Consider the following 10,877-nt stretch of genomic DNA (forward strand, 5'->3'; position numbering starts at 1 on the left):
TATGTGTTATTTCATAGTTGTGATGTCTTCACTATTATTCTACAATGTAGAAAATAGTCAAAATAAAGAAAAACCCTTGAATGTGTAGGTGTCCAAACTTTTGACTGGTACTGTATGTATGTATATTTTATTTTTACAATTTTAAAGTCATTTAAGTGATTTAATTTCCACATCAGTAATGGTATTGTGTATGGTAATTATACAAGATAAGTACCCTGCTTAAAACTACTTCAGTGATTTAGGGCGAACACATGGAGTAGAGCTTGAACCAGTTACTCTGTTGAAACTGCCTGCTGTGCCGTGAACGTTCAGACCTTTTTGTAGAGGCTGTAGTTTTCTTGCATACAGGCAGGCGACTCTATGGCTACATTTACACAGGCAGCACAATTCTGATATGTTTTCCACTAATTGGTATTTTGATTAATCACATCAAATCTTTTCACATCAGATCTTTTGCAGCTGATCTGACTGGTGAAAAGATCAATTACTGAAAAAAATATCAGAAATGGGCTGCCTGTTTGACCAGGTTACAAAACACCAAGTGGAGTAGTTGTAGTAATCTATCTGACAACAAGGGAGGACATTTTCAAGAAAGCAGAGGAGGAAAAAGCTGACTTGAAAACAATAATAATGAAGGGGAAAAAATATATGGGTGGAAATGTGCTGGGAGGGGTTCAGAATCCAAGAAAGCTGTGTTTTGTTTTGTTTTTTAACAAGGGAGGGATCCTTTTCTGAGATCTTATGGAGTCGACACACGGCCCTCCTTCACACATTCCTAGTCAGCCCTGCGCCTCTGCCACCGACCCTGTTCTCACTGGACGACCCTGTCACAGCTGCTTCATGGGAAGACAGAAGGCACTTATGGACAAGCTAGTGAGGACCTTTCAGATCCGCCACATATTGCTACGCCAGGCTCTGGCAGAGTGCTTGGGAACCCTGATACTCTAGTGAGTGGGGACTGTTCTACATCACTAGAGTAGTATTACCTATGTAAATAAAACCCTTTTCTTGAGTCTAAGCCTTTAGAGGGCAATATCTACTAAGCTAACATATGGAATTGTTTTAAGATGGTCATAGGGAAGGAAGTATGTTCTGAAGTGTTTTTCCTATATCTGAGACCTGTATTTAACCCCATTAGTTTTGGTACATTCTACCCTCTATTCACTTCTATTCATTTTTACCGCCCAGTACCAGGTTACCTTCAGACAAGTCTTATTAATCTTGTGGGCGTCTTAGAGCAAAAGAGCTAACATGTCTGTGTTCGTGAGAATCTCAGCTTTGGATCGTCCAGATAGCTTCTAGCTCAAAACGTTAAGACTTTACAGACGTTTTTGTGAAAAGGAACTTTTCGGCATCCTCTCATGTCTGACAAACACCCATCTCGGGAAGCGGAGGGCTAGGTCAGCAGATTCAGTGGATTGAGACGCAAGTCTCTAGTTTAAACACACAGGTTTTTATTTAATATAATAGGATGATGTCACCGGACATCGACCTCAGTGTTATGAGTGGGTGACTGTCAATAGGAAACACAGTGCCATACTATCATTAGCTATCCAACAAGTAGGAGCTGATTGACAGCTTGTGGGTGTGAAAAGAATGTCCTCCAAAATCTAGATGAAGCAGGTTATTAACCCAATTGATTGTTTATTAAGTCTTTTAAATCCTCTGATGACTTAGTCTTTGACATGAAAAACATACACTGAAAATGAACATCCTTTACTTTAAATGAATACATTTAAATAACTTTGTTTTCCATATAACCAGGTAATTAATTCTGAGAGAAAGTGAAGTAATCAGATAATTATTAATACTTCCTTTTTGATATTACATTCCATATTTACATGGATTCACTGTATGTCTGTAAAATATAGAAATGGATCTATAATTAATGCACAAACATATTCACATGCATTCCGCTGTAGGGAGAACTCAAAACCTAGCCTATATGAGACAAACCTACGGAATAGAATAGAATCGTATACTGCCCTCCAAGGTGAAAGATAATTGTCATGGAACCAACTCGTTCACGTAGGTAACTGAAAGGCACTAGCAGCCTCATTGGTATTCAGCTCAATCCAAATAAAGCACGTGAGATTCATACACAAACAGCTACCTGGTATCAACCGTTTCCAATGGTAACCACCACACAGCACAACAACAGTAGCTGGAGAAAAGATACAGAGGGGGTGGTCATGCCATCTGGTATTTTCCTAGCCTGCAGTGTGAGAGGTAATGTCTGATCCGCTGTTTGGCCACACTACTGAGTGAAGCGTTATGCCCCCCTGGCAAACAGAACTCCCCTGGCCGTGGATGCCTGAAGGCAGGTCTTCTCTGCTCTAAAGAAAGCTCCACAGGTAGATATCTAGCTAGGATCTTCAATAGCCACCATAACCCACCTACCACAACACACTCTTGATCAAATGCATATAGAAAGCTTTATATCTTCCTATGGAAACTCGGCACAAATGTATGTTTCTGTATGATCCACCATGCTGCTTGGTTGAATTTACAGTTGAAGTCGGAAGTTTACATAGACTTAGGTTGGAGTCATTAAAACACATTTTTCAACCACTCCACAAACTTCTTCTCAACAAATAATAGTTTTGGCAAGTCGGTTAGGACATCTACTTTGTGCATGACACAAGTAATTTTTCCAACAATTGTTTATAGACAGATTATTTCACTTATAATTCACTGTATCACAATTCCAGTGGGTCAGACGTTTACATACACTTAGTTGACTGTGCCTTTAAACAGCTTGGAAAATTCCAGAAAATGATGTCATGGCTTTAGAAGCTTCTGAAAGGCTAATTGACATGATTTGAGTCAATTGGAGTTGTACCTGTGGATGTATTTCAAGGCCTACCTTCAAAGTATCTCTTTGCTTGACATCATGGGAAAATCAAAAGAAATCAGCCAAGACCTAAAATTTTTGTTGTAGAGCTCCACAAGTCTGGTTCATCCTTGGGAGCAATTTCCAAACGCCTGAAGGTACCATGTTCATCTGTACATACAATAATACGCTAGTATAAACACCATGGGACCACGCAGCCGTCATACCGCTCAGGAAGGAGACCATCCTAGAGATGAATGTACTTTGGTGTGAAAAGTGCAAATAAATCCCACAACAACAGCAAAGGACCTTGTGAAGATGCTGGAGGAAACAGCTACAAAAGTATCTATATCCACAGTAAAACGAGTCCTATATCGACATACCTGAAAGGCCGCTAAGCAAGGAAGAAGCCACTGCTCCAAAACCGCCATAAAAAAGCCAGACTACGGTTTGCAACTGCACATGGGGACAAAGATCGTACTTTTTGTCCTCTGGTCTGATGAAACAAAAATAGAACTGTTTGGTCATAATGACCATTGTTATGTTTAGAGGAAAAAGGTGGATGCTTGCAAGCTGAAGAACACCAGCCCAACCGTGAAGCACGGGGGTGGCAGCATCATGTTGTGGGTGTGCTTTGCTGCAGGAGGGACTGGTGCACTTCACAAAATAGATGGCATCATGAGGTAGGAAAACTATGTGGATATGTTGAAGCAACATCTCAAGACATCAGTCAGGACGTTAAAGCTTGGTTGTGAATGGGTCTTCCAAATGGACAACGACCCCAAGCATACTTCCAAAGTTGTGGCAAAATGGCTTAAGGACAACAAAGTCAAGGTATTGGAGTGGCCATCACAAAGCCCTCACCTCAATCCTATAAAAAAAATTGTTGGCAGAACTGAAAAAGCGTGTGCGAGCAAGGAGGCCTACAAACCTGACTCAGTTACATCAGCTCTGCCAGGAGGAATGGGCCAAAATTCACCCAATTTATTGTGGGATGGTTGTGGAAGGCTACCCAAAATGTTTGACCCAAATTAAACAATTTAAAGGCAATGCTACCAAATACTAATTGAGTGTATGTAAACTTCTGACCCACTGGGAATGTGATGAAAGAAATAAAAGCTGAAATAAATCATTCTCTCTACTATTATTCTGACATTTCACATTCTTAAAATAAAGTGGTAATCTTACCTGACCTAAGACAGGGGATTTTTACTAGGATTAAATGTCAGGAATTGTGAAAAACTGAGTTTAAAGGTATTTGGCTAAGGTGTATGTAAACTTCCGACCTTAACTGTATGACCTGCCTGCGACAGATAATCAGTCAACCAGCGACCACCACTGCACACCACCACGGGCCCGGGGCTGGGCTCCGCAGCAAACCCATATCAACACATACACACACCACCCATAGGCGCCGTAGCACATTCAAAACGACACAAGCACGGCTTCTCGGGTCAATGGAAGCCACACCTCAGGCAAGATCTGTAGTAAGCTTAATGGCCACCTCCATGGCACAGAAAGACGGGTGGTACTCGGGTCAATCGGTTGGAGGTGTTTACCATCTTTGGGGACCTATTTTCTACCGTCTGTCTTTTTATCTGAGCGCTATACAGACCTAAAGTTGGAAAAATCTTAAAACTAATTTGAAATAAGCACTGGACCACCGCTCGACCACAGGCATTTTTGGGATCCTGAGTGCACAAGGCACTCAGACAAAAGTTGATTGAAAAACTATTTTGGCCGGACAACAAGCTGACTAAAGCAGAAAGAGACTGGACTGGAACAGTCTATTCTCTATGCATCCTCCATTCTCACTAATCTACACAGAAAATGTCTACACAGATAGTTTGTAACTATCTGAATGTGATGCGCATGCCATAGTAAACTTGTTGATGATGAAGATGGTGATGAAGGTGACCCTTATATATAGTGTATTCATTTATGGGGGGGGGGGGGGGGGGGGCAGTGTAAACATCAACATAACGTAACACAACAACACACTACAAAGTTCAAGTGGCGTTGGTAACCCATGCAGGGTCTCTCTCATCTCATATGTCTCTCTCCTCTCTCTGTAGATGTTTGGCTGTGGTGCAGTAGCCCAGCTGGTGCTGAGTGGTGGCTCCCATGGAATGGTCCTCATCGTCAACTTTGCCTTTGGCTTCGCTGCCACATTGGGCATAGGTGAGGGGGGCACATTATCACTCTTACTTCCTCTGAAATCAAAGGTCAGGACAAGAAGAGTTTTCATTAGTCCAGACATTACTGTCTGATAGTAGCAAGTCTATTGGGAGTGATCAATTAACTATTGTGACAGACACATTCTACCTAAGGTAAACTGACAGTAATTTCAACTGCAATATTTAGAGACAGAGACAGAGAGAGAGAGAGAACTGCAAACAGTAGAAATCCGAGAGGCATACAGAGAAACAAAGAATGACACTCGCGTGCCCCTCAAATTTCTAAGTTATTGGGTCCATGAATGAAAGGAAAGTGTGAAATTGCAAATTGCGTTATTTTTTTATTCACTATAAAAGAAAATCAAAAGGCAGGCAGCACAGAGAGTTCCGCAGTTCACTTGTGCCCACGTCTTCAATGCCTTTATAATGAGGCTGTCGCCCTCTAATACAGATGGCAGCTGTGAAAATAAGACTTGTATAATTAGGGACCTCCTACCATGCCGCAATTTAAGCTGCAAACGCAAGGTGAGAGGAGGAAGACCGACACCTACGTGAATGCGCAGTCTGAACAGTTCATTAGGTTTTCTACTTCAAGGTTTTAAAGGGCAAATCTACTGTAGCTTCATGGGATCATTTTCGGGGCCTTCTCATCGCTCCAATTTACTGTGTGTCACAGAGACCTGCCATCCTAACAGGTATTTACTGAGTCTACTATTATGGCAGTTAGTCTCGGGTCCTTTTTTCCCCTCTGAGAAAACGTTTTAAGAGAATCATCTATGGGCTTGATATGCTCGGTTTGTTTTCTCTCATTTAGAGAAAAGCAGGAGGAGACTTGGTTTAAAGAGAGATGGTCTTGGGTGTTTTTTACTCAGAGTAAATGAAACTGAGAAATGGCCATTCACCATTTGCCAAATTGTTCTTTGTCACAGGAGGCCACCTGAACCCAGCTGTAACCTTCACCCTCTGTCTATTGGGGAGAGAACCTTCGAGGAAGTTCCCTGTGCTTTTCTTATTCCAGACTCTGGGGGCCTTCCTGGGATCTTGAATCATATTTGGCATGTATTTTGGTGGCCATGTTCCACCGAAAACATTCAAGACTTTCAAAGTTTAGACTTAAATAACTGTTATTTTCTCCCTAAGGGAGTTTCAAGGTTATACAGCTACTGTAGATGGTACTGTACCACACACGATGTGGTATCTTATATGTTGCCGTGGTTTCTCCAGATGCATTGTGGGACTACAGCAAAGGAACACTGATCGTTGTGGGGGAGAATGGCACTACTGGGATCTTTGCTACCTATCCCTCCAAACATCTCACTCTGGTTAATGGATTCTTTGACCAGGTACATTCACAATATTATAGTATATTAGTGCATCCATATTAGGAAAGCCTTTGAATCACAATAAGTTATATGGACTAATATCCTGTATATCCTGTTAGGTCTTCCCTGTGGGTCAGTTGGTAGAGCATGGTGTTTGCAATGCCAGCATGGTATTGCAATGCAGCACGCCTCCAAACCCCGGGGAATAGGGTTGTTGTAGGGGTCCACGATGGCCAGGATACACATGATCAGGGTAGCCGTGCCTTCAACTCGGGCTATGCTGTCAACCCTGCCAGAGACCTGGGCCCATGCATATTTACTGCCCTGGCTGGCTGGGGTAGCGAGGTCTTCACGTGAGTCTCCTTCGGGTTTTTCTCCTGTTTTTTGCTTTCTGTGTTTTCTTTCTTTCTAACAAGGACTTAAATAAAGCATGTCTTATGAGAAGTTATATCTTACCATAAGTTATTAAAGATACTCTGCTCTCACTATTTACTCTGCATAGACATACAACCTTGTCTCTGTCTTGGTCTCCCACAGAGCTTATTCCTACTGGTTCTTTGTGCCCATCTTTGCCCCCTTCATTGGTGCGGTGGTGGGGATGATGGTGTACCAGCTGATGGTGGGGTACCACGTGGAGGGAAAGGCACGGGAGAAGAGGGAAGAGGAAGAGAAGGAGGAGCAAGAGGAGATGCTTAAACTGTCCAGCCTTACAACCAAGGAGAGCGCCTGAGTGCATGAATCTTCTTACATTGACCCATTTTAAACCCACTCCATGTAGATAATATAATGTACGTCTTTGTAGTATCTTCTTACATATTTAATGTCTTTCCTTAGTGACAAACTCATTTCTTTGTGGGAATTAATACAATATGATTCAATCAATCAATTATTCATTATGTACCACCAGGTTCAAACCCTGAAGACAGTAGGGATCGATAAAGACCATTTGTCAACAGTACACACCACACACACACACACACACACACACACACCACACACACACACACACACACACACACACACACACACACACACACACACACACACACACACACACACACACACACACACACACTGTATCTGCAGCTTCAGTATGCAACTTACTTTCAACATCAGAAACTCCTTCAAATCTACAAAATAACAAAACAAAAACAGTCTTCGCTTATGCCTCCTTGTTGACAAAACTGCAGTAGTGATGCTTTGGCACAGAAAAAATGGAAAACAGAAGATTCAAAGCAGAAATAGTATCACCTCTCACTCATTTGAAATGTGGTGCTGGTTGAATTTGTGTCAGGATCTAAGAGACGACATGACACCTAGATAATGCCATAAAAGGAAGTTGAGCACCCAGTATACAGTTTTACCATTTTTACTATGCTTTGCCCTTATAGTTAGGATTCTGGTTCTACTGAATTTTATATTCAAGGAACTGTAATCTAATTGTATGCATTGTATACATATTGTACACATATTGTACACATTTATTGTACACATATACAGTACCAGTCAACATTTTGGACACACCCACTCATTCCAGGGTTTTTCTTGATTGTTACTATTTTCTACATTGTAGAATAATCGTGAAGACATCAAAACTATAAAATATCACATATGGAATTATGTAGTAACCAAAAATGTGTTAAACAAATCAACATGTTCTATATTTGAAATTCTTCAAAGTAGCCACCCTTTGCCTTGATGAAAGCTTTGCACACTCTTGGCATTTTCTCAAACAACTTCATGAGGAATGTTTTTCCAACAGTGTGAAATGAGTTCCCACATATGCTGAGCACTTGTTGGCTGCTTTTCCTTCACTCTGTGGTCCAACTCATCCAAAACCATCTCTATTGGGTTGAGGTTGGGTGATTGTAGAGGCCAGGTCATCTGATGCAGCACTCCATTACTCTCCTTCTTGGTCAAATAGCCCTTACACAGCCTAGAGCTTGGTTGGGTCATTGTCCTGTTGAAAAACAAATGATAGTCCCACTAAGCGCAAACCAGAAGGGATGGCGTATCACTGCAGAATGCTGTTGTAGCCATGCTTTTTAAGTGTGACTTGAATTTAAAAAAAAATCACTGACAGTGTCACAAGCAAAGCACCCCCACTCCATCACACCTCCCCCATGCTTCACGGTGTGTCCAAACTTTTGACTGGTACTGTAAATCAGATACTAACACTCTGACCAAGCCATACAGTAGGTAGTACATGCATTAACATTAAATAGCCCTTACACAGCCTAGAGCTTGGTTGGGTCATTGTCCTGTTGAAAAACAAATGATAGTCCCACTAAGCGCAAACCAGAAGGGATGGCGTATCACTGCAGAATGCTGTTGTAGCCATGCTTTTTAAGTGTGACTTGAATTTTAAAAAAAATCACTGACAGTGTCACAAGCAAAGCACCCCCACTCCATCACACCTCCCCCATGCTTCACGGTGTGTCCAAACTTTTGACTGGTACTGTAAATCAGATACTAACACTCTGACCAAGCCATACAGTAGGTAGTACATGCATTAACATTACAGGGACGCTGCAGCATTGCCAGTATGATACTACTATCATAATAAATGTGAGTGAGATCTATCAAAGAGCTATGCGGAACAGACTACTAAAATCGCTACAACCACTTTCATGTTCTTTCCCTCAGCTCAGCATTCTCACTGGTGTTAAATGCTAGGTTTTTCTTAAAAAAATAAAGGAGAGCTGTGACATTCGTTTTAAAAGACGGACCAAGGCGCAGCATGAGTTGAGTTCCACATCTTTAATATACAGTGAAACTTCCACAAAACAATAACCAAACAACGAAACGTGACTTAACTGGTGCACAAAGGAAATACACAAAACAATATCCTACAAATGCAGGTGGGAGAAAAGGCTTCCTAAATATGATCCCCTATTAGAGGCAACGATTACCAGCTGCCACTAATTGGGAACCATACAAACCATCAACATAGAAAAATAATGACTAGAACACTCCCCTAGTCACACTCTGACCCAAACACCACAGAGAACCAAGGGCTCTCTATGGTCAGGGCGTGACAAGAGCCGCACACTCTAGGAGCTCAGATGCAAAAATAGTTATGTCCAACTTTCCGACAGACAAGCTGTCTTCATCAGGGTATAATGACAAACACTGTGAGATGACTCATTTATATAGTGTCAAAAGACACACACAGCTGTTTGTAATCATGTAGGCTTATGTAGCCAAATTTAATCTATGATAATATGCTATCCATTTATGTTTTTGTATGCTATTTTAATATGAGAATTAACCAATGATATCAGGCCACAACTGGCCATGATTACAGATACCTGTGTATGCTGTAAATTAAGAAAACACAATGTACACTGAACAAACATTTTAACGCAATATGTAAAGTGTTGGTCCCATATTTCTTGAGCGGAAATAAAAAATTCCAGAAGTGTTCCATATCCACCAAAAGCTTATTTCTCTTAAGTTTTCTGCACAAATGTGTACATCCCTATTAGCATTTCTCCTTTGCCAAGATAATCCATCCACCTGACAGGTGTGGAATATCAAGAAGCTGATTAAACAGGATTATCATTACACAGGTCCACCTTGTGCTGGGGACAATAAAAGGCCAATTTAAAATATGCCGTTTAGTCAAACAACACCATACAGATGTCTCAAGTTTTGAGGGAGAGTAAAATTGGCATGCTGGGCCCACCCATGGCTGCATGCCTGCCCAGTCATGTGAAATCCATAGATTAGGGCCTAATGAATTTATTTCAATTGACTGATTTCCTTATATGAACTGTAACTCAGTAAAATCTTTGAAATTGTTGTATGTTGCATTTATATTTTTGTTCAGTATATGTAGAAAGATGAGACATTGAGGATTATAATAAATACCGCTTTGATGTCATACAAGTAACCCAGACATAGAGTCCAAATCTGCACTTCTCATTTACATATTATAAAACATATACAGCGTAAACGTTTATGATCACTATGTTTGATATGTTCGTACAGTTACAAGATGACATGGCATCATACCCTGGGTTGTTCTGAACAGAATGACCCTATGTTTGTCTATTGTGAAGAAAATATGCCTATATGACTCTTTTCAACACAAATCAAATCAAATTTGTCACATGAGCCGTATACAATGGGTGTAGACTTTACCATGAAATACTTGCTTATGAGCCCCTCCTACTGAGTAAAAAAATATGACACGAGAAGAATGAAATACACAAGAATGTAGCTATATACAGGGAGTACCAGTACCAGATCAATGTGCATGGGTACAAGGTATTTGAGGTAGATATGTACATGAAGGCAGGGTAAAGTTAGTAGGCATCAGGATAGACAATAATAAGAGTAAAATAAAGAACAGAGTAGCAGCAGCAAATGATGAGTGTTAAAGTGTGTGTGGTTGTGTTGTGTTGGTATGTGTGTGTGTTTTATGTGTGTGTGCGCATGTAGTATGTATGTGTGTTTTATGTGTGTGTGCGCATGTAGTGTATGTGAATGTGTGTGGGTTTTGTGTGAGTGTCAGTGTAGTGTGAGTGTGAGTGTGTATCT

At 41.0% G+C, this 10,877-nt stretch overlaps 1 pseudogene; it reads left to right on the top strand.

The window, feature by feature from the left end:
- Positions 1 to 840: 840 nt before the first annotated feature.
- Positions 841 to 7,080, top strand: LOC106563146 (aquaporin-3-like; annotated as a pseudogene).
- The last annotated feature ends 3,797 nt before the right edge of the window (positions 7,081 to 10,877 follow it).

This window comes from Salmo salar, chromosome 11 (genome assembly GCF_965601325.2).
Source record: "Salmo salar chromosome 11, fSalSal1, whole genome shotgun sequence".
Classification (NCBI taxonomy): Eukaryota; Metazoa; Chordata; class Actinopteri; order Salmoniformes; family Salmonidae; genus Salmo; species Salmo salar.